Below are 24,046 nucleotides of genomic sequence, written 5' to 3'. Positions count from 1 at the left end.
GTTTCACTTGCTAAATATTGGGATAATAGGCATATGCCACCAACCCTGGTTTCCCTCTCTCCCTCTCTTTTGAGGTACTGGTAATCAAACTCAGGATTTGATAGCTAGGCAAATGTACAACCCTCTTTCTTTTTCTTCTTTCCTTTTTTTTTTTAAAGATTTATTTATTTATTATGTATACAGTATTCTGCCTGCATGTGTCCCTGCAGGCCAGAAGAGGGCACCAGATCTCATTACAAGTGGTTGTGAGCCACCATGTGGTTGCTGGGAATTGAACTCAGGACCTCTGGAAGTGCAGTTGGTGCTCTTAATCACTGAGCCATCTCTCCAGCCTCTTCTTTCCTTCTTACCTTCTCCCCTCCCTCTCTTTCCCGCTCTCTTTGTTTGAGACAGAGCTTCTCTATGTATCCCTGGCTGCCCTGGAACTAGCTATGTAGACCAGGCTGGTCTTAAATTCACAGATCTCTACCTACCTCTACCTGTCCAATGCCAGGGCTACCTAGAGAAATCCTGTCTCAAAAAACAAAACAAAACAAAAGAATCTGAGCAGGGGCCACACAACATCTTATTTATTTGTTTGTTTGTTTTTGTTTATTTGTTTTTCTTGGTTTTTCGAGACAGGGTTTCTCTGTGTAGTTTTGGTGCCTGTCCTGGATCTCGCTCTGTAGACCAGGCTAGCCTCAAACTCACAGAAATTCTCCTGGCTCTGCCTCCCGAGTGCTGGAATTAGAGGCGTGCGCCTCTACCACCTGGCCACACAACATTTTAAAAGGGTGTTAGTTGACACTTAGTAAAGAACAGGATCAGTAGATACAGGAGTAAACACAGGAGCAGCCACTACTTGTAGACCTGAGGCAGAATGTTCAAGAATAAATTTGGTGCTAATTATTCACATTAGTATTCTGTATATGTGATAAATGTGTACCTAAGCATGCAAGTGTACATGAGGATGCACTCCCCCTTGTGTGCACACACAGAGGCCAGAAGTTGGATGTTTTCCTCTATCAATACCCATTCTATTTTTGTGAAACAGGTTTTGGTTGTTTATTTACTTGTTTATTTTTATTATGTTCTCTGTGTGTGAGATGGCACAAGTGTGGAGGTCAGAGGACAACTTACAAGACTTGGTTTGATCTTTCTACCATGTGGCTCCTTACAATTAAGGTTGTAAGACTTGGCAGCAAGTACCTGTGGCCACTGAGCCATCCTGCTAGCCCTGAGACAGACCCTATCACTGAGCCTAGAGCTCATCACTTCAGCTAGACTATCTGGCCAGGAAGGCCCCAAGATCTATCAGCCTGTTTCTACTCTCCCAGCACTGGGGTTACAGTACATACTACTGCACCTGTTTTGGTTTGTTATTTTATATAAGTGCTTGAGATCTGAACCCAGGTCCTCATGCTTACACAGCAAGCACTTTATCCACTGAACCATCTTCCTCTTAGTCACTCAGGAACAAATCTATAAAAGTTCCTGCCAGGCAGTGGTGGCGCACACCTTTAATCCCAACACTCAGGAGGCAGACACAGGCAGATCTCTGTGGTCTCAAGGCCAGCCTGGTCTAGAGAGTGAATTCCAGGACCACCAAAGTGGTTACACAGAGAAACTGTGTTTGGGGGTGGGGGGAGGGAGATTCCAGCCCTACTAAGATTCAGACATCACTAGAGGACAGACAGCTATAGGCCCAGAATGGGAATCTGCTCAAATACCACAAGAGAGCTAGCAGAAAACTATCTTTTGGGATACAGATGATGAAACTTGTCCAGCTACCCTTGAACCTGCCTCATTTTCCCTGTCCTGGGAATACAAGCCTATGTCACCAGACCTGGCAAAATTTATCAGAAAAAAATTTTACATGCTTTTAACACCAGGTGGAAGGAACACTTGAGCCCAGGAGTTTGAGGCCAGAATGCTGGTTAAAATCCAGTGCCTATAGAAAGTGCTGCTGGACTTTTCTGGGAAGCCATATAACACATTGAAAGAATTGCCATAAAGTTGCCATAGTGATTCTAATGAAATCCAGAGAAGGCACAAAGGAACTGGGATCAGACTCCTTCCACTTCCAAGTCCTATAAACCCACTACCGACAAAGAGAGACATAGCAGTCGAGTGTATTTCAAATGTCACATGTAGGACAAAGGGTAAGTGTGGAGCCAAGAGGCAATGAACTGCTATTTGGCACACCTTCCTGCTGACATTTTTCCATGCTGGCTGCAGACATAATACCTCTTGGCTTCAGCCACTCTTTCTGCTTATTCAGTGAAAAGAGCCAGGTCTCATAAATACTGACATTCCTGGACTTACATCTCAATAAACTTCCATGGAGTAAGCAGACAATATCCCACTCTAGTTATTGCCCAGTCTACTTCCCTCTTACAGGGTACTCTATAAACTATTCTTTTTGTTTTGGTTTGGTTTTGAGACAGAGTTTCTCTGTGTAACCCTGGCTGTCCTGGAACTCACTTTATAGAAGAGGCCTGCCTCTGCCTCCCAAGGGCTGGGATTAAAGGTATGTGCTACCACCACCCAGCTCTATAAGCTAATCTTAAAGAGCAAGCCAATATTGGGCATAGTGATGCACACTTTAATCCCAGCAATCAGGAGACAGAGGCAAAGCCAATCTCTGAGTTCTAGGACAGTCTGATCTAAGAAGCAAGTTCCAGGACATCCAGGGTTATACAGAGAAACCCTGTATCAAAAAACAAAAACAAAAAAACACCAAAATAAATAAAAGTATGGCTTTGACTTTTGCAGCATGGTAAAAACAAAGCCCCTCTATAATTATGTTACCCGTAAGGAATTAATTAAGACTTGTCAGTAGAGGGAGCTAGAGAGATATAATAAGAAGGAAAGGCTTCCCTTTCAGAGTCTGCAAGACACAGTGCTGGCTGGCTAACACTTGTGTTGTCTCCACAGATGAGCTTAGACTGCATTTTCTCTGAGCTAGGTATGTGAAGGACACAGCTTCTGTAGTATTTGACAATGTGTGCTTTCTCTAGCTCTGGACTTGGTAAGTAGCAGTATAGCTAGAATTTTTGAACACGAATCTGTATCCCAATCTGTATCCTGCCTTCTCCTAAGCTCCACCCATGCCTACACCTACCAAGGTCCCTTAGCACTGATAGACTAGCTAACCTTCATTCCACACAGTGCCCGGGCCCACATCATATATAAAAGTAAGTCCTTGCCCAAAGAGTTGCTGAACCAGCAGCTGTGCCCTGGCCAGTTCTGGGCACCTGCTCTTCTGCTGTACACCCACCCACCACTCTCAGCTTTCTGCACCCCATTCCAGTGCTGACTGAGGACCAGATCTGGCCCAGAAACCCTGACCAACCTACTGGCTATAATTCTATCTTCACCACAGGTCTGATCTCCAACCTTGGGGAGAAGGCTCCTTTCAAATATATCCCTTGGTATTTGTTTTAAAGATAGTCTTTAGCCAGTTGGTGGTGCGTGCCTTTAATTCCAGCACTCAGGAAACAGAGGCAGGCTGATCTCTGAGTTCCAAGACAGCCAGGGTTACATACACAAAGAAACCCTGTCTCCAAAAAGTCTTTAGCACAAACTGGCCTCAAACTATCAAGTGTTGAGATTAAAAGTAGGTAACACCACATCTGGCTCCTGAATCTTGGCCCAAAGTAGCCTTGAGAATTCTCTTTCCTGTTTCTAGCAACTCTATTACAGTATAATAATTCTATAATGTAATAATAGTTGAGTAAGGTGGCACATGCTTATAATCACAGCTATTTGCCTGCAATCCCAGCAACTTGAGAGGCAGAAAGATAGTAAATTCAATATAGCAACATAGGCAACAACAGTAAGACCCTGAATAAAACACACACATAACATACAAAACCCTGACAATACCTCGATGTATAACATATAATGTGCCTTTCTTACGCTTTTGACTGCTTTAATTGTCCACACTGTGCACTATTTGTTCCTAAATATCATGATCTACAGACTTCCTGTATGGCTCCAATGGCACAGACCAAAGGGTCTGTTTTACTGTCAAAGTGAAGTGAATGGCTTTTAATGAGGAAAGCACCTTATTTTATCCCATGTCTGTCCCAGAAGACAACTGGATCTAGAAAATTGTGGAATGAACTGGCATGGTAGTGTGTGTGTGTGTGTGTGTGTGTGTGTGTGTGTGTGTGTGTGCATGTATATGTGCATAATCCTTAGAGAGCTATACAAAAATAAAAAAGGAAAGCATCAGAAAAGGAAATTGTAGGGGCTCAGAGATGGCTCAGTAGGTAAGCACACTTGCTGCTCTTCCAGAGGACATGAGTTCAGTTCCCAGCACCCACATTAGGTGGCTTACAAATGTTTGTAACTCAAGCTCTGGGGGACTGATACACCTGGTCTCTATGGACACTCACACTCATGTGCACATAACCACATGCAGACACACAGCCTACACATAATAAAAATAGTAATTGAAAAAAAAGAAGCTGGTAGTGGTGGTTCACACCTCTGACCCTAGCATTTGGAATGCAGAGGCAAGCAGATGGCAGATCTCTGAGTTTGAGGCCAGCCTGGTCTACAGAGCAAGTTCCAGGACAGCCAAGGAGGCACAAAGAAGCCCTGTCATAAATAAATAAATAAATAAATAGATAGATAGATAGATAGATAGATAGATAGATAAAGTTGCTGTGGAATAACCCTTTTGTAGACTGTAAAAATTTGTTACTCGAATTAGTTTAATAAAATGCTGATTGGCCAGTAGCCAGGCAGGAAGTATAGGCAGGGTGACCAAACTAAGGATGATGGGAAGGAGAACAGCAGAGTTAGGAGTCTCCAGCCAGGTGCAGAGGGAACAGAAGATGAATGTATCATGCTAATAAAAGTACTGTCATGTGGCAGAGCACAAATAAGTAATATGGGTTAACTTAAAATGTAGAGTTAGTTAGTAAAAAGCCTGACCTATCAGACAAGCATTTACAATTAATATAAGCCACTGAATGATTATTTGAGAATTGGCGGGTGGGACAGAAAACGTATGGCCAAAATTTCCACATAAAACCTGACAAAGCTTAAAAAAGGATTCTAAGCACACAAAGCTGGAGTCAAATGCAGCTTCTTGGTAATAGTCTTTTTTCCAGTAGGCTCTGTTTGCTGGCGGCAAGCAGAGGCGAGAATCCTTTAAGAGACAACTTCATGACTCAGCATTAGTGGCAAAAATGGGCAGCTCTTTTAAGAGGTACTACTACCAAACACTTATAGGGTGTTTATGAGAAGCCGGCGGCACACTACTCTGTGGCAGCATGGACCTAGAAACTCCTCAGAGTTGGAGTGATAAACATGGCTCCTGCAAGTACCTCCACCATGAAGCTAGGCTCTCAGGAAGTCAAAAAATGGGGCAGAGCCAGCCACCAAAGCCCTGCTTTGGTCCTAGCCAAGCCACTTAGTAGTTTAAAGACTCATGTGGTCAAAAAAAGATTGAGGATACACAACAGAGACAGATTCAGACAAAAGAAACCTCTAAATAAGTTAGAGTGTGCTTAAAAATAGACATAGGCTTGGGAGAGAAAAGAAAATGGGAATAGACAGTCATAAAAAAGAAAAATAATTGTAAAATAATAAAATAAAGTCCTTAAAGGGGAATAAAGTAATATAAAAGAAAAAGCCACAAAAAGGGAACATACACAGAGTCTGGATACCGTATATTATGTTGTCTTTTGAGTTTTTTGACTGCAGAGGAAAGAGCAAGAGCTGCTAAGAGACATTTGATTATAAATGCTGCTAGATTAAACCAACCTATATATTTTGAAAATGTTTTTCAACTTCAAAATTTTCAATTTCAAAATGTTTTTAAACTTCAAAATTTAAGTTAAAAAAATGCTACTTTGGAGAAGAGGTTATGCTTTTGTTTCCATAGGAAATTCATTCTGAGTTAAAGAATATCAGGTTTGATCGAGGAAGATCCCCTGAAATCCTGACTACAGACAAAAAAATAAAATAAACTTGAAAGAACTGCAAGACATGTGATGCATTTTACCTGCTCAAACACATAACAAGAAATCATCTTTGACTAAAGCGTATGATGCACAATCTAACTTATATTAATACAGATTATTATATATGTTATCTTTAAAGATTTATGTATTTTCAGAGGAAGGGGACCAGACACCAATGAAAACAGATGGTCCAGGTGATCCAGCATCTCAAAATGCCTCTGTTACAGGCTCCTCAGAATCCTGCATCCAGAATAGCTTCAAGGCTGCTGGCTGCGATGATCCAGCCTCACAGAATACTCCAGTCAGTACTTGACCATAATTCTGGATTTTCTCAGGGTCCCTCAAAGATTACCAGTGCCCACCAATCAACAGAAAGTAGTCTAGAGAATTATGCCCACATTCCCAATTTAAGTGGGGTTGGTTAAAAGTTGTTATTGGTAATGGTCAGAAAACAAGCTAAACAAAGGAGATTAGATTCAGGGATCTTGTTCTGAAAAGAAAAAGGGGGGATATAGAAATGATAGGATAAAAGGGTAAAATATTGAATCTACTTTAATCCAAAAAAAAAAACAACTATTAACCGTACATATTTTACAGTGGTATGGATTTTGGTTTATTGATACAAATTTAAAGTTAATTTTGTTATAGTGTATGTTTATTTCTATTCTTAAAATATGTTTATGCAGCTCAATTAAATATATATTATAAAGAAATACAGATTAATAGTCATCTATAATAGCAAACTCATAGTCATGTCAGGTTTTCATGGTCATACAGAGATATATTTCAGATAGGCAATCTTCAAACACTTCAAAGACCTACAGAATATAGAGTTTAAAATGTTTTAAGAACTTAAAACTTTTCTCAACAGTGAGACATGTCTGCTCCTGGCAGCACCAATTACTTCATAGAGGATGATGGGCATAAAAGAAACTCCATATGGAGTTTGTTTTCTTTATGACAAAAGCTAGCCATATGGGCAAAGAAACTGTCTTTGCCTCAACTGCTGACAGTTACTGTCCAAACTGGACCAGCAGGACACAAGAAAGGCGACCACTGAACTTTGACAAGATAATGTAGGACAATACTTCAAAATTCCCTGCTTCATGAGAGAGATACCATGACGAAAGGAGAAATCATGGGGATAGAGAGAAACCCGTTGCTAGGGAAGTTGCCAGGAATCCCCAAGGATGACCCCAGCTTGGACTACTAGAAATAGTGGAGAGGGTGCCTGAACTGAATTCCAATGACTGATGGAGGCAGATGCAGAGATCCACAGCCAAACACCAGGCAGAGCTCCAGGAGTCCAGCTGGAGGGAGAGAGGAGAGATTCTATGAGCAAGTGCATCAGGATCATGATGGGGAAACCTGCAGAGACGACCAAACCAAACTAGTGAGAAACTCACGAGAGTTGGATCAATGGCTGTGGAGCCTGTATGGAACTGGACTAGGTCCACTGCATGGCAAGACAATTGTGTAGCTTGATCTGCTTGGGGTGACCCCTGGCAGTAGATTCAGAATCCATCCCTGGTGCATGAGGGGGCTTGCTGTGGGATAATGTTTTTGTACATTGGTTTAATAAAACACCGATTGGCCAGTAGCCAGACAGGATGTATAAGCAGGATAAGCAGACAAGGAAAATTCTGGGAAGAGGAAGGCTGAGTGAGGAGACACCACCCCACTGTCCAGGGAGCAGCATGTAATGGCACACAGGTAAAGCCACAGAACATGTGGCAACATATAGATTAACAAAAATGGGCTAAGTTTAAGTGTAAGAGCTAGTCAGTGGCAGGCCTGACTGAGCTAATGGCCAAGCAGTTTTAATAAGCCTCTGTGTGTTTACTTGGGTCTGAGCAGCTGCGGACCGTGGGGCCATAGGAGCCAGGCAGGACCAGGAAAACCTTCAACTAGAAATGGCGCCCAACGTGGGGCAACAGTTTCCACCTAAAACCTAAAAAAAAAAAAGGAAAGAAAGGAAAGAAAGAAAAGAAAAAAAAAGATTTTAAAATAAAGCTAAAAACAGCTTCCTAGCTGTGTCTCTCAGGCAAGCCATGAGCTACAGTATGACAGGTTCACAGAGGCATGTGGACTTGAGTGCAGCATGGCTGCAGATTCCCGCCCCGGTACACAGTGGCATCTCCAAGCCACACAGAATACTGCGTGACAGATTTAACTTTTACTAGTATAAAAAAAAAAAAAAAAAAAAAAAAAAAGGTTTCTGAGCTACATAATGCTGAATGGAGGTATGGACCCATTGCCTCCCAGAGTCAACAGAGAACATGGCTCCCTGATCTAGAGGTAAATTACCTCCACCATGTTGAAAAGCTAAAATGGGCGAAGTCAGCAGCCAAGGCTTCTGCTTCAGTACTAGTTACTACAGTTTAAAACAATAGTTACACAAAAAGACAGATTCAATTAAATAAGACTTTAAATGATTTACAGTGTATGTAAAAATGTACATAGACTTAAAAGAAAAAAATAGTTATATAAAAAAATAGTTTGTCTTTTAAAAAACAGTAAAGGTAATATAAAAATAACCAAATTAAATAGAGAATCTAGATTGTGTTGTTTTTGATATTTTTATCTACAAAAAGACATTTGATTATAGAGCCTGTTAAATTAAGCACATTATATATATATATATATATATATTTTTTTTTTTTAAGATATCTTGATTTCAAAATTTAGATCTAAGGATATGTTGATTTAAAAAGGAGGCTCTGCTTTTGTTTCCACAGAAAACAAGAAACTATAGATTTGTTCCACATTAAGATATATCAGGTTTAGCCAGTCAAGACCCCCTCTAAAAGGTCTCTGATGACACCATGACCCAGATGATCCAACATCCAAAATGATTTCAAGGCAACTGGCTCAAACAATACAGCCTCATAGATTATTTCAGTCAAGACTTGACCATAATTCTTAATTTTCTCAGGATCCCCATTAGATTGCCAGCACACTCATCCAACAAAAAAGTGTAAAAAGCTACTCTCAAATTCCCAAAATATTGTTTTAAATGTTTATTTTTATTTAAAGAGGGTTAATTATAAATACAATCTCTTTCTAAAGAAGAAAAGGGGGTAATATAGATATGACAGGATAAATGGGTAGATTAATGACCCTACTTTTAAAGAACAACTTGTTTAAAAATGTTTTACATTGCTATGGATTTCAGTTTATTGATATAAATTTAGAGTTGACTTTATTATAATCTATATATACACTCTTGTTTAAGGTATTATGTTTATGTAACTCATTTAAATTGTAATGGATAATTAAGAAATACAGATTAATAGTTAATCAAAGTCATGTTAAGTTTTCTAGGTATACATAGATATATTTCAATTAGGTAATCTTCAAAGACTTCAAAAACCTACAGAATATGGCATTTAAAATGTTTTAAAAACTTAAGGCTTTTCTGGACAGTGAGACATGTCTGCTCCTGGCAGCACCAATTTACTTCAAAGAGGAAGATGGACATCAAAAACACTCCATATGGAGTTTATCTTCTTCTTCTTGGCAAAAATAGCCATTTGGGCAAGAAACTGTTCTTGCCTGGACTTCCTGACAAAATGTATCAACTGGACATGCAGGATCCAAAGAAAGGTGACCACTGAACTTTGCAAGGCAAGACAGTCCTTCAGGTTCCTGCTTCACAGAAGAATCTGCCAGACATTCTACAGGACACAGAAAAAAAAGTGACTGAGAGACTAGACCTATGGGCTAAAGATGGATGCCCCAATGCTGCAGAGGAACTTTGGATGACTGTCCAAGCAGATAGCTGTCTCTGTCATTCTAGATTTTTGGAAGTTGCTTACAATGCTCTCCCTGTTTACTTAGATAATATTGTATCTTTCTGAGGTCTTTGATGTAGTTAAAGACTAGACAGTTATAATTTTCCTTGGTTATGATAAATGCTAAATTAGATATGAAACAGACTCACAAATAAAGGATAGATGATAAAATATTTTCTGTAACTTTGCCAAATATAAATAGACTAGATATTGTAACTGTAATTCTTGCTTAATAATGGTTTTGTTATATGTAATTTTACTATGTTAAAGTTAGAAGTTTCCTTTTCAATTAAACAGAAAAGGGGAAATATTGTGGGATAATGCTTTTGTACACTGGCTTAATAAAACACCGATTGGCCAGTAGCCAGACAGGATATATAAGCAGGATAAGCAAACAAGGAAAATTCTGGGAAGAGGAAGGCTGAGTGAGGAGACACCAGCCCACTGTCCAGGGAACAGCATGTAATGGCACACAGGTAAAGCCACAGAACATTTGGCGACATACAGATTAACAAAAATAGGCTAAGTTTAAGTGTAAGAGCTAGTCAGTGGCAGGCCTGAGCTAATGGCCAAGCAGTTTTAATTAATATAAGCCTCTTACTTGGGTCTGAGCAGCTGCGGACAGTGGGGCCACAGGAGCCAGGCAGGACCAGAAAAATCTTCAACTACAAGGGCTTTTGGCGCCCACTACTTATTATGGGACACCTTGTGCAGCCTTGAGGCAGGGGGAAGGGCTTGGACTTGCCTCTATGGGATGTGCCTCTCCATGGGAGGCCTTGCCTTCTTGTGGAGGGAGGGTTGGGGGAGAGCTGGGAGGGCAGGAAGAGAGGGATCTTTGGTTTGTAAAATGAATGAAAAAATTTTCTTAATAAAATTAAAAAAAAAAAAAAAAAAAAAAAAAAAAATTCGGGCTGGAGAGATGGCTCAGAGGTTAAGAGCACTGACTGCTCTTCCAGAGGTCCTGAGTTCAATTCCCAGCAACCACATGGTGGCTCACAACCATCTGTAATGAGATCTGATGCCCTCTTCTGGTGTGCAGGCATACATGCTGTATACATAATAAATAAATAAATCTTTAAAAAAAAAAAAAAAAAAAAAAAAAAAAAATTCCCTGCTTCACAGGAAAGTCTGTCAGATATACTAGGCCTGTAGGCCAGAGTTGGATGCCCTAACGTTACAGAGAAACTTTGGGTGACTGTCCAGGCAGCCTGATGTCCCTGTCATTAGGTAACACTTCATCCTTCTAGGATCTCTGTTGGAGTTGAAGACTAGATACTATAGTTATAGTTTTCCTTGTTAAGAAATTCAGAAAAGAAATTCACAAAAGAGGTGTAAAGTGTATAAAGTTCAGAGACATAAAAAGATAGTTTTATTTTTGGTTGTGAGCCTAGCCTTTAATCCCAACACTCGGGAGGCAGAGGCAGGCGGATCTTTGTGAGTTCGAGGCCAGCCTGGTCTACAGAGCGAGATCCAGGAAAGGCGCAAAGCTACACAGAGAAACCCTGTCTTGAAAAACGAAACAAAACAAAAGGTTGGTAATGCAGCAAGTCAGGATAGAAAGTAAAAATAGATACAAAACTTTGGTCTCACAACAATAAGATAGATAATAGAGTATGTTCTCTAATTTTGCCAAATACAAACAGACTGAATATTGTAACTGTAATTCTTAATTGATAACTGTTTTTTGTTGTGTATAATAGTACTATGTTAAAGATAAAACCTTCCTTTTTTTAAAATAGACAAAAAGGGAGAAATGCTGTAGAATAATCCTCTTGTACACTGTTAAGATTTGTCACTTGAATTAGTTTAATAAAATGCTGACTGGCCTGTAGCCAGGCAGGAAGTATAGTGGGGTGATCAAACTAAGGATGATAGGAAGAAGGATGGAGCCAGGAATCACCAGCCAGACACAGAGCAGGAGATAAATGTGCCATGCTAATAAAGGTACTGTCACGTGGCAGAGCATAAATAAGGAACATGGGTCATGGCAGAGCGTAAATAAGGAATATGGGTTAACTTAAAATGTAAAGCTAGTTATTAATAAGCTTGAGCTATCAGACAAGCATTTATAATTCATATTCAGCCTCTGAATAGGTTATCTGCAACCTGACAATAGGGACAGGAAGCTTCAGTTCACAATAAATAACTAAGTAAGCAAGTAAGTAAAATTGTGTGATGGCCTGCTGAAGACCCACAGCACTGGATGGGAAACCTCTGATCTAGAACAGTCCCACTAGGTACAGCCAGTATTCTTTTTTTTTTTTAAAGATTTATTTATTTATTATGAATACAGTGTTCAACCTGCATGCATGCCTACAGGCCAGAAGAGGGCACCAGATCTCTTTACAGATGGTTGTGAGCCACCATGTGGTTGCTGGGAATTGAACTCAGGACCTCTGGCAGAGCAGCCCTTGCTCTCAACCTCTGAGCCATCTCTCTAGCCCTACAGCCAATATTCTATATAAATGACCAATACATGATACTTGTTCTCCTATGATCAGATGGACAAATTTGAAAAAGAAGTGTTTAAAATTTAAACTTTAAATGAAAGTATCATCTCTCACTGCTAAGGTTAATGAACATTCCAGAAGAAAATCTCCTTCCCGAGCCTACAATTTGGGGTTCTGACAGTTTAGAAATCTTTATATCCAATAAGTGAATAGCAACATCAAGCAGCTGACAATGGGCCTGACCATGTGGATTCATGACTCTGAACCAACAGCTAAAAAGCAAAGTCGTAGTATAGACCAGAATAGCTGAAGTTACAGACTACATCATTAAGAACTACATGTCTAGGAATAAAACTCTGAAGTGTACCCACAAAGTAACCCAACAAGAAAAATTACCAACTATGTCAATAGTGAAGCGTGAAAAGAACACAAAACAGGTAGAATCCTAAAAAGTGGATTTTGTTTGAAAATGTCTTTTCTAAACTAAGCTCCTCTCTATAATGTTGCTGTGTCTTCCCAGATTAGTAACACTGGTGCTGATAAATGTTCCAACCGTCTGAATCATCTGAATTTGTTATAAAACAGAATGAAGAAGAAAATAACAAAACATTACTCCAGAACCATATGTCCCTCGCCCAACAAAATTTAGTCAGCATGAGTTCTGTATTTGTACCTACACGTTTCTAAATATAATGTCTACAAAATCAAGGCTGTATTGGAATAAATAAACAACCGCAGACTAGCAGAATGCTTCTCATATGTCAGTGTAAGTCACCACTGAGGGGAAACTAACAGTCTGAATGTTAGTAGTCAAGGAGGAAACGGCACAACAGCTCCATGAGAGCCTGAAACTCAGCAGTTAGAAAACCTGAATTTTGCCGGGTGGTGGTGATGCATGCCTTTAATCCCAGCACTTGGAAGGCAAAGGCAGGTGGATCTCTGTGAGCTTGAGGCCAGTCTGGTCTACAGAGTGAGTTCCAGGATAGGCTCCAAAGCTTCACAGCAAAACCCTGTCTCGAAAAAAACCAAACCAAACCAAACCAAACAAACAAACAACCCTAAATTTCAACTCTAACTCCATCTCCCAACAGGCCATGTGCAACCTTGAAAAGCCTCTTTTCCCTTGTAGAAGACATTCTTTTAAGAAACAGGCATTTCATAAGCTCTGAAAACACTGTTACTGAAAATTATGGTTGCTTGTAATTTAAACCCTTGGAATAAAAGAGTACAACATTAGTTGACACTCACTACCCACTCTTCACCCTCCAGCAAGTGCTTAGCCCTTCTTGGCCTGTTTCTTCATTCACTTATGAATGTAGTTTTAAAAATCTACTCAGAGCTGGGCGGTGGTGGCGCATGCCTTTAATCCCAGCACTCCAGAAGCAGAGCCAGGCGGATCTCTGTGAGTTTGAGGCCAGCCTGGCCTACAAAGCGAGTTCCAGGAAAGGCACAAAGCTACACAGAGAAACCCTGTCTCAAAAAACAAAACAAAACAAAAAAAAAAAAAAAAAAAAAAAAAAAAATCTACTCAGGCTTGCCAGAGAACCAAACAAGATGCTGAGATACTGTAGGTTATGAGCTTAAATGCCGAGTCTGAAGTCTAGACACTAGAGCATAGTAATCACCAGTCAAAATGGCCACTATTTCCCATCCTTTTCAGTTCTTAAGTGTGATTACTGGGTGTTTACACCATTATGTAACACACGTCCTTCAACCCTCATTATTGATATTATTACATTTTCCATCTGACATGGGGAAAAAAAGGTTGCTACTTATTACCATTAAAATAACAAAATATGGGGCTGGAGAGATGGCTCAGCTGTTAACAGCATTAGCCACTCTTATAGAGGACCTGGGTTCTGTTTCCAGCATTCTCACGGTTTACAACCACCTGTACCTACAAATTCTTAGGGATATTTCAGGCCTTCTTCTAGCCTCTGTGTGCAATGCACACATGTGGTACACAGACATACATGTAGGAAAAATACACATGTGCATGCATATGGGGGGGGTTTGAAACAGGGTTTCTCTGCATAACAGTCCTGGCTGGCCTGGAATTCAATGAAATTCACTTTATAGACCAGGCTGGCCTCTCAAGGGCTGGGATTAAAGGCATATACCACCAATGCCTGGCCAACAAATCATTTTTTTTTTAACTGACAAAATGTAGGGCTAGAAAAAACAACTCCGTTGGTAAAGTATTTGCCACACAAACATGAGAACCCAAGTTCAGATCCCTAGCACTCACAGAACAAGTAAGTCCAGGAACACATGTCACATAAGATCAGTATGATGAAGACAAAAATGAAATGAATGAAACGGTTTTGGGGCTGGAGAAATGGCTCAGAGGTTAAGGACAGTGGCTGCTCTTCCAGAGGACCTGGGTTCAATTCCTAGCACCCAAATGGCAGCTCACAACTGTCTGTAACTCCCAAGATCTGAGACTCTCACACAGACATGCAGGCAAAACACCAATGCACATAAAATAAAAAATAAATAATGAAAAAAAACTGTTTCAGATTGTACCTTAACATGAAACCAAGCCTGGGGTCTCAAACTTGCAGCAAACTATCCTGCCTCAGTCTCCTGCATACTGGGCTTATAGGTACGCATTACCACAACCAGTTAGAATTGGTGTTTTTAATGTTTTTCCTCTGCTGTGGATCCAACTCAGGGTTCCCATTTGCAAGTGCTCTACAACTGACTACATGCCCAATCCTTAAAAACACTGTATACATTTACTGTCCACACCATGTGTTGTTTTAATAGAAAGTAAACACCATGTGGTATTTTAGTAGATGACATACACTGTGATGTTCTGTAAGTAGTAGACGGTATACACTGTGATGTTTAGTAAGTAGTAGATGGTATATCAAGTATATATTGTTTACTTTATCTCAAATCCTTTTAGGACTGGAGATGTAGTTCTTGCTTAGAATACAAAAGGCCCTTTTGATCCCAAGATTCTTAAAAAACATCCAAGGGAAAGAAGACAAAGGGTGGAAAGGAAGAAAGAAGTGAAAAAAGGAATAGGCTGGGTGGTGGTGGCACACAGCCTTTAACGCCAGAACTCAGGAGGCAGAGGCCAGCAGATTTCTATGAATTCAAGGCCAGCCTGGTCTACACAGTGAGTTCCAAGACACCCAGGGCTAAACAGAGAAACCCTGTGCCGAAAAATAAAACAAAAGAAAAAAAGCACTGGGGAAGTCCTGTCTCTAGAGTGTGATATGGTGCTACAAGTTTTTAATTTCTGCACTTGTCAGGTGGTCAGAGGACCAGGGTTCAAGGCCAGAGTCAACTACATTGAGCAGTGGTTCTCAACCTTCCTAATGCTGCAAGCCTTTAATACAGTTACTCATGTTATGGTGACCCCCAACCATAAAATTATTTTCATTGCTACTTCATAATTGAAATTTTCCTACTGTTACAAATAGCAGTGTAAATATCTGATATTCAGGATAGTCTTAAGTGACCCAGATGAAAAGCTTTGTTCACAAGGGGTCGCAACCCACAGGTTGAGAACCACTGACATAGTTTGAAACCAGTCTGAAAAATAAAATACAAAAATAATACTTTTCTGACTTTCTTGAAATATATAGTATATTACTGCTCTCTGTAGCTATCTTTTTATAGAAACAGAACTCCAAAACTTATTCCTACTATCTAACTTGGATTGGTAGCAACTTTCAACCTCCTCTCCTCCCTACTCTCCCCAGCCTGTTTTCAATGTCTGTGTGATTAACTGCACTGGGTTTCACACGAGACTGGGATCATGGCCAGGTGGTGATGGTGGTGGTGGCAGCAGTGCACACCATTAATCCCAGCACTCAAGAGGCAGAAGCAGGTGGATTTCTGAGTTTGAAGTCAGCCTGGTCTACAAAGCAAATTCCAGGATGGCCAGGGCTACACAGAGAAACCCTGTCTCGAAAAACAAAAATCAGCCGGGTGGTGGTGGCACACACCTTTAATCCCAGCACTCAGGAGGCAGAGCCAGGTAGATCTCTGTGAGTTCGAGGCCAGCCTGGACTACAGAGTGAGTTCCAGGAAAGGCGCAAAGCTACACAGAGAAACCCTGTCTCGAAAAACAAAAACAAAAACAAAAACAAAAACAAAAAAACAAACCAAAGACCGGGATTGTGTGGAGCTTGCCTTTCTCTGCCTAGACCTATAGTAAATAACAGATTTTATCTTGGGGCAGGGATGTTGAACAGAACCCAGCGTCTATGTTCCTTATTTCCTTTATGCATTTGCTGACTGATATTTAGGTAGACTCTATATTCTGGCTATGTCACACTGGAGCAAGGTGTCTCTTCAAAACACTATTTTCGGGGGCTGGAGAGATGGCTCAGAGGTTAAGAGCACTGGCTATTCTTCCAGAGGTCATGAGTTCAATTCCCAGCAACCACATGGTGGCTCACAACCATCAATAATGAGATCTGGTGCCCTCTTCTGGCCTGCAGGCATACATGCAGGCAGAACATTGTATACATAATAAATAAATCTCAGCAACACTATTTTCTGAGTGTGATGGCTTATACCAATAATTCCAGCACTTGGAAGGCTGAAACAGGAGGATAACAGTGAGTAAGAAGAACAACTTGGCCTATGTAGTAAGATTTAAAAAGCAAAAGGTTTCTTTAACTTTGCTATTATAGACAACAGTGAGACTACTGAAAGGCATGGTGGTTCCATTAATGAAGTTTTTATTTAAAGCAAAACAAAATCTGCTGGGCATAGTGGTATATGCCTATAACCCCAGCACTCAGGAGGCTGAGAAAGAAGGATTGCTTAACATACTTATATAGTGAGTTCTTGTAGCTGGAAGTTTTCCTGTGTCCCGCCTGGTACGCAGGCTCTCAGACCCAAATAAACACACAGAGGCTTATATTAATTAAAACTAGCTCTTACACTTAAACTCAGCCCATTTCTGTTAATCTATATGTCACCATGTGTTCCGTGGCTTTACCTATGTGCCATTACATGCTGTTCCCTGGACAGTGGGCTGGTGTCTCCTCACTCCGCCTTCCTCTTCCCAGAATTCTCCTTGTCTGCTTATCCATCCTATACTTCCTGCCTGGCTACTGGCCAATCAGCTTTTTATTTATCAACCAATCAGAGCAACACATTTACAGCATACAGAACATCCCACAGCAAGTTCTAGGCCAGCCAGGGCTACAAATAAGATCCCATCTCGGGGTTAGGAATTTAGCTCAGTGGTAGAGCACTTGTCTAGCAAGTGCAAGGCCCTGGGTTCAATCTTCAGCTCTGAAAGACAAAATAACAAATAAGATCCCATCTCAAAACCCCAAACTCAACAACAAAAACTTATTTTAAAAATTTTTAGAGATTTATTTTATTTCACATGTGATATATATGTATGAGTGTTTTGCCTGAATGTATGTATGTGCCCCATGTGTGTGGTGCCCATAGAGATCAGAAGGCATCAAATTTATTGGAACTGGAATTACAGATGATTGTGAGCCACTAGGTGAAAACTGGGAATCAAACCCCAGTCCTCTCCAAGAGCAACACGTGCTCTTAACTACTAAGCCATCTCTCTAGGCCCTACCAATAAAACCTTTTAATTAGATTATTAGCAAACCTGAAATTGATCCAGAAAGCAAAATCAAACCTAGACCAAAGACTACCAGAATTTTCAGGCTAGAATTAATGAGTGGCCATCTACAGAAATATAGTGTCCCCAAGCATCAAGAAAGCTGAATGAAGGTTAAATGTCTTAGCATCAAAACATCCTGGACATATGACTCTGAAATGTGAGTTCAGACTGAATATTGCCATCATGAGACTGCCTTCTCCAATAACTGGACCCACTTCAGCACCAGTTTGAGTGCTTTAAGCATGCTAACACCATCTTGGAGTTCCTGAACCTGGTATCCATCTACTGTGACATCAAGTTTTTAAGCTTACATCCTCCATGCATTTAGGCAACACTACATCAATGGCTTATTACTACAGGCAAGTTCAGAGCCATGAAACCATCAAGCTGGCGAATACAGACCAAAACTATGAGCTGGGACAATGTAGTCCAAGAAGCTTGATGCTTCAAGCACCACCCTGATGACTTCTCCTCGCTCTTACCTCTCTAGGGACTTTTTCCACCACCCATTTACCACTCTGGAGCTTATATTGTTCTGAAGGCTGTTTACTACCTTTCCAATCAATCACTGCTTTCATTGGGGGTGGGAGGGAACATCATATGTGTTCTCTTTGTGTATACTTCTGAGTTCATGTAGAGGATGGAGATCAATGTCAGGTGTCTTCTATTGTTCTCTACCTTATTCTTTGAGTCTCTCACTGAACTTAAGAGTTCACTAATTCAGACAGACTGGCTGCCAACAAACATCAAGGATCTATCCTATCTCTGGACACATCTATCCTATCTCTGGACACATTACACACACATAGTGTGGTGGGGGAGCATAAATGCACCAGTGCACACACATGCATACACAGAGCAACACATACATAACTTGCCTGAAAAGAGCAAAGAGAATGTAATATGTTCCTTCCATTTTCAAGTAAAATGGAAACCCTTCCCCCTTGCTTTCTTCATCTTGGGCAAAGGGTGCCACAGGAGAAAATGAAATAATTCGGGATCAGCTCCTTTTTCCTTCCTTGTCCTCTGCCTTTAGTCCTACTCCTGTGCTTGGGAGAATGGGGCCAGGACATGGATAGGGGTGTTGTACTTTAGTCAGGAGGCCTAAAACTGGATCCTAGTCCAGACAGTCCAATACCTCCTCCCTAAGGAAATGTTAAAAGGAAGACATGATTAATCAATGCCAGTGCTCAGCCCTCAGTGTAACTTCAGTTTTCATGAAATAATCAGCAACTATATAAATTTCTTTGAAGTCATAGATTCATGAACGTGAATATTTACTGAGAGCTGGGCATTGGTGGCGCACACCATTAATCCTAGCACTTGGAAGGGACACAGAAGCAAGCAGATCTCAGTGAGTTCAAGGCCAAACTACAAAGTGAGTTCCAGGACAACCACGATTGTTACTAAGAGAAACCCTGTCTCGAAAAACCAAAAATATTTACTGAGTCCTACTATGACTATCTTACCTACTCTGTATCTGCATCTATGTTTTATGCATGTATCACAAAGCCATGGCTTTAGGTTAATTTACCCCTGCTGTGGATATCGCTCTGTATGCTGTGAATGTGTTGCTCTGATTGGTTAATAAATAAAGTGCTGCTGACTGACCAGTAGCCAGGCAGGAAGTATAGGCGGGACAAGAGAAAGGAGAATTCTGAGTCAGGAGTCAACAGCCAGACACAGAGGAAGCAAGATGTAAAGGCAGAACTGGGAAAAGGTACCAAGCCACATGGCTAAACATAAATAAGAACTATGCATTAGTTTACATGTAAGAGCTAGTCAGTGATAGGCCTGACAAAGCTAATGGCCAAGCAGTTTAATTAATATAAGCCTCCGTGTGTTTATTTGGGTTTGAGCGGCTGCACGACTAGTGGGTCAGAGAGATTTGTCCTGACTGTGGGCCAGGTGGGATACAGGAAAACTTCAGCTACATACCCCACTGTTCCACTAAATATGAATGTTATGTAATTAACTTATTTTATACAATATACTACTGACATTCTCAATGGTCCCATCAGGGCCTTTTGGAATTAACTATGAAAATGGACAGGCATAGTGGCACATACCTGCAATCCCTGCACTCAGAAGGCTGAGACAGGAGGAGACTTTCAAAGCCAGCCTAGGATATAAAACCGAACCTTGTCTCAGAATAGGGGGAGGAGAGGGAAAGACAGAGGAGGACAGAACAGAGCAGAGCAGAGCAGAGCAGAACATGGTAGCTCATGTCTTTAATTTCAGTACTCAAGAGATTGAGACAGGCAGATCTCTGAATTTACAGAGAGCCTGGTCTATATAGCAAGTAAAAAGCTTCAATAGCTCTTTAAGAAATACGTAATTGGGGCTAGAGAGATGGCTCAGAACATGTACTGTTTTTGCAGAAGACCTGAGTTGCTGAGCTCAATTCCCAGCACCCACATCAGGCAGCTTACAACTACCTGTAACTCTAGCTTCAGGGGATGCCTCTGACCTCCTCAGGCATATGTACATATACACTTACATATACATATAAATAAATAACAAAAATATTTTTAATTAGAAACATATAATTAAGCCAGGTGTGGTAATATACCATATAAACCTAGGAGTATAAGAGTTCAAAGCCAGGCCATACAGTAGTAGAGCATGCCTTTAATCTCAGCACTTTGAAGGTAGAGGCAAGAAGATCTCTATGAGTTCAAGGCTAAACAAGAGTTCAAAGCCAGCCTCAGGTACATAGGCAGTCTGAAGCAGCGTGGACTAAATGCTAAATGAGATTCTCTCAAACAACAATCAGTAATTACCTCTTAATCAGTAACTAATCCTCATCATGAGAGACATATAAACTAATGCTCTTCCATTACATTTTTGGACTACAACTGTCTACCTGTTTCCTCACTGCATCCAGCTTGCCTGGAATGTTTTCTTTCTTTCTTTCTTTTGGTTTTTCGAGACCGCATTTCTCTGTGTAGCTTTGCGCCCTTCCTGGAACTCACTCTGTAGCCCAGGCTGGCCTCAAACTCACAGAGATCCGCCTGCCTCTGCCTTCAGAGTGCTGGGATTAAAGGTGTGTGCCACCACCACCCCGTGCCTGGAACATTTTCTAAGGGCAAAGTCATGGCATGCCTTAAATTCTGGTCATCACGGTAAGAACACACACACCTCACATGCTGGCACTGCATGTTTTATAAGATCTTTCAGTTCAGTATAACTGAAAAAAAAATCACAAATAAATTGATGAACTCTTAAATTCACACAATAGAATATGTCTACCCTTCAAATATAATTCTTTAACTTTCAGAAACTTCTTTAAAAACTTCTAATTCTTAGGGGTGGTGGTGGCAGAAGCTTTTTAATCCCAGCACTTGAAAAGCGGGGGCAGGCAGATCTCTATGAGTTCAAGGCCAGCCTGGTCTACAGAGTGAGTTCAAGGACAGCCAGGACTACATAGAGAAACCCCCATTTGAAAAAGCAAAAAGAAAAAAAAATTATTTATCTCATTTAATTCATTCAATACTCAATGGCTTGTAACATAGTGTATTTTCTCTCATATGCAGAATTATAGACTTACACACACACACACACACACACACACACAAATATAACATGAAAAACAGATAAGGGGGCTATTTGGGAAAGAGAGGGGAACCATAAAAAAGGGGGAAAGGGATAAGGAAAAGGGACACAAACCACGTATAATGATAAATGTGTTAGAAGACAGTGGGATAATAAAATCCATTTTTATGCTAACTGGAAATTAATTTAAGTCATGAAAAACAACATGCCTTATTTTCTGCATTCATAAAGAACAATACATTAATATGTAGGTAGAGCAAAGGTGCTCATTGGTGAAGAGGATCAGAACAGACAGCATCAAGCCAGGCCATGAAGATGCTAAGGATTCAAGAGTCAGAGAGTAGACAAGGGTGGGAATGGACAGGTGTTCCTGGAAGTCAGCCTCTATGCCTCTATGCCACTGTAAGGAAGCCCAGGCCCAAGGACAAATGGGACTGAGCAGAAAGGCACAGAGGCACCCAGACAAAAGAATTCTACAAGAAACCATCAGGAGGACTTGGCTCACACATATACAGGCCATATAACAGACTGTGTACTAAGGTGAATAGAAAGAGAATCCTTAAGAGTACCTGTATTTTCCACACTAATACAGAGCATGATTTATGTATAATAAAAAATATATACAAACTAGATTTGGTGCTATAGTCAATGGTAAAGCACATGCTCAGTGTAAGTGGGGAGAGGAGATGGCTCAGAAAATAAAGGTGCTTGTTGCCAAGCCTGACAACCTGAGTTCAATCAGGACCCAAATAGCTAAAAGAGAGAACTAAGTCCTTTAAGCTGTCTTCCATGTGTGCTGTGACACATGTGCCCCCCTCTCCATACACAATAATACAATAAGAAAAATTTAAAGAAGAGAGAAGAAAAGAGGGGTAACAGATATTGAGAGCAGGCCAAATTTAATTAGTCAGCTTTTACTGGCAGCATCTGCCGAAAACAACAGTCCCTCTTCAAAACATATAGAGCTAAATGGAAGGTATCTATCACTGGCTGCACTTACTAACTCAGGACAATTGCTCTTCTACACCATCCCTCCATTACGCAAGGATTTTTGTTAAAATTCAGCAAAATGAGCTTACATCTTCACAAGAGATCCTTGTTCTTTCTTACACAGTAACCTGAAGGTGTCACATTTTAGCATTTTAACAGAAAGATTCAAAACCCTACTGTACAACAGAATCTTTTAAACAGACAGAAAGACTTCATTTCCCAGTATAAATGTGCATTGCAGTAACTATTTACATTATTCTTAGCAAAGACACACATAATGAGACCATTCTAAACATCCATTTCAAAATACTCAATACAGCAAGGTTTCTGAGTAAGCAATTTTCTACTCATTGCTAAAATGGCACTTTCACCTTGAGAGGGCTTAAGTATTTGAAAATATACTGAACTTGCTGGGTAGCTTTCTACTAACAACCACTTAGAAATAATAAGCAATTTTAGATGAATTATCTTTATGGAAAAGAAAAACTCATCTTCAAAATAGGCAATATTCTTTATTTGGCCACAAGATGACCAGCAAACCCATATCTTGCCAAATAAGAGTCCCCATTCCTCTCATTACAAAACAATACAAAGACTGAAACTCCCTCCAGGTCTCCCAATCCAACACACTGCTATCAGCACCTCCCTGTGTCTCACTGGGGAATAAGCTTTGCCAGCTGCTCCTCCTGAAACTACACAGGATAATGGCTGTTCCATCACCACAAATATCCAGTTTGAGCCATAAAATCCTGTTTATCTAAGAAACTACTTCAAAATCTATCTGTATATTCTCTCTCGCGCACACAAATGAATCAGAATCAAGCAAAAAGCACAGGCTGGCTCTTCTTGTAAACACCTATCTTTCACCATCTCAAAGCAATTCTTCCAAGATTGCCTCTCAATCATTTGTTTTCAAATCTTCTGCCAATGTTTCTATGAGTATTACAAAAGTGTTTGCTGACAAAATAATGTACTTCTGTTGCTGCCACATGGTTTTTATGCACTATTTCTGCCACTATGCCCACTCCTGCCCTTCCTGGAAAAGTTTTTCCCAATGACAGGTGGCTACTGTGTCCCACAGTTCTGGAAAGGCATGACAGATGTTGCACACTAGTTCTACTACTCATAGCAGAGAGCTAAACTTCTGTACTGGATGCCTTTCTTGAAGTTCAGCAGAGATGGGTTCAGCAGAGCTTTCAAAACTGTTGTAGACACCCAGCTCTCTGCCTATGCTCACCAGTCAGAGCTGCTTCTACAACCAAACCCCACCAAACACAGAAATACAGGCTAGAAACTTTGAGCCATTTTAACAAAACTTTGTAAAACACTAGAGTCTAGTAACTAGACTGAGTAACACATAACTTTAATACTGCTGCAAAAGTTATGGGTGGTATTTCACTTCTGGGTGCTTATTTTTTAAACATTTTGCCAACGGTAAATGCTACACTTTCCTTCCCTAATCTCTCAAGGTTGTTAGGGAGGGTTGGGACTCAGCAGTTAAGAACACTGGGTGAGCAGGGTGGTAGTGGCCCACGCCTTTAATGGGAGGCAGAAGTAGGCAGAGCTCCATGAGTTCGAGACCAGCCTAGTTTACAGAGTGAATTCCATGACAGCCAAGGCTACACAGAAAAATCCTGTCTCTAAAACCCTGCAGTTTTAGAAAAAACTAAAAAAAAAAAA

At 40.5% G+C, this 24,046-nt stretch overlaps 1 protein-coding gene and 1 non-coding gene across 4 annotated transcripts in view; one reads left to right on the top strand and one right to left on the bottom strand.

Moving 5' to 3' along the window:
- Positions 1-24,046, bottom strand: part of Fam193a (family with sequence similarity 193 member A) — a 135,461-nt gene that overhangs the window by 92,463 nt on the left and 18,952 nt on the right. The gene's annotated exons all lie outside the window — the stretch shown is intronic.
- LOC131921322 (small nucleolar RNA U13) lies at positions 13,854-13,955 on the top strand. The gene has a single exon (XR_009381949.1). It is a non-coding gene; the product is annotated as a small nucleolar RNA U13 (small nucleolar RNA).

The sequence above is a fragment of the Peromyscus eremicus genome, chromosome 10 (assembly GCF_949786415.1).
Source record: "Peromyscus eremicus chromosome 10, PerEre_H2_v1, whole genome shotgun sequence".
Taxonomy (NCBI): Eukaryota; Metazoa; Chordata; class Mammalia; order Rodentia; family Cricetidae; genus Peromyscus; species Peromyscus eremicus.
Note: the sequence above shows the minus strand (reverse complement) of the source record. Positions and strands in the feature narration are given on the sequence as shown.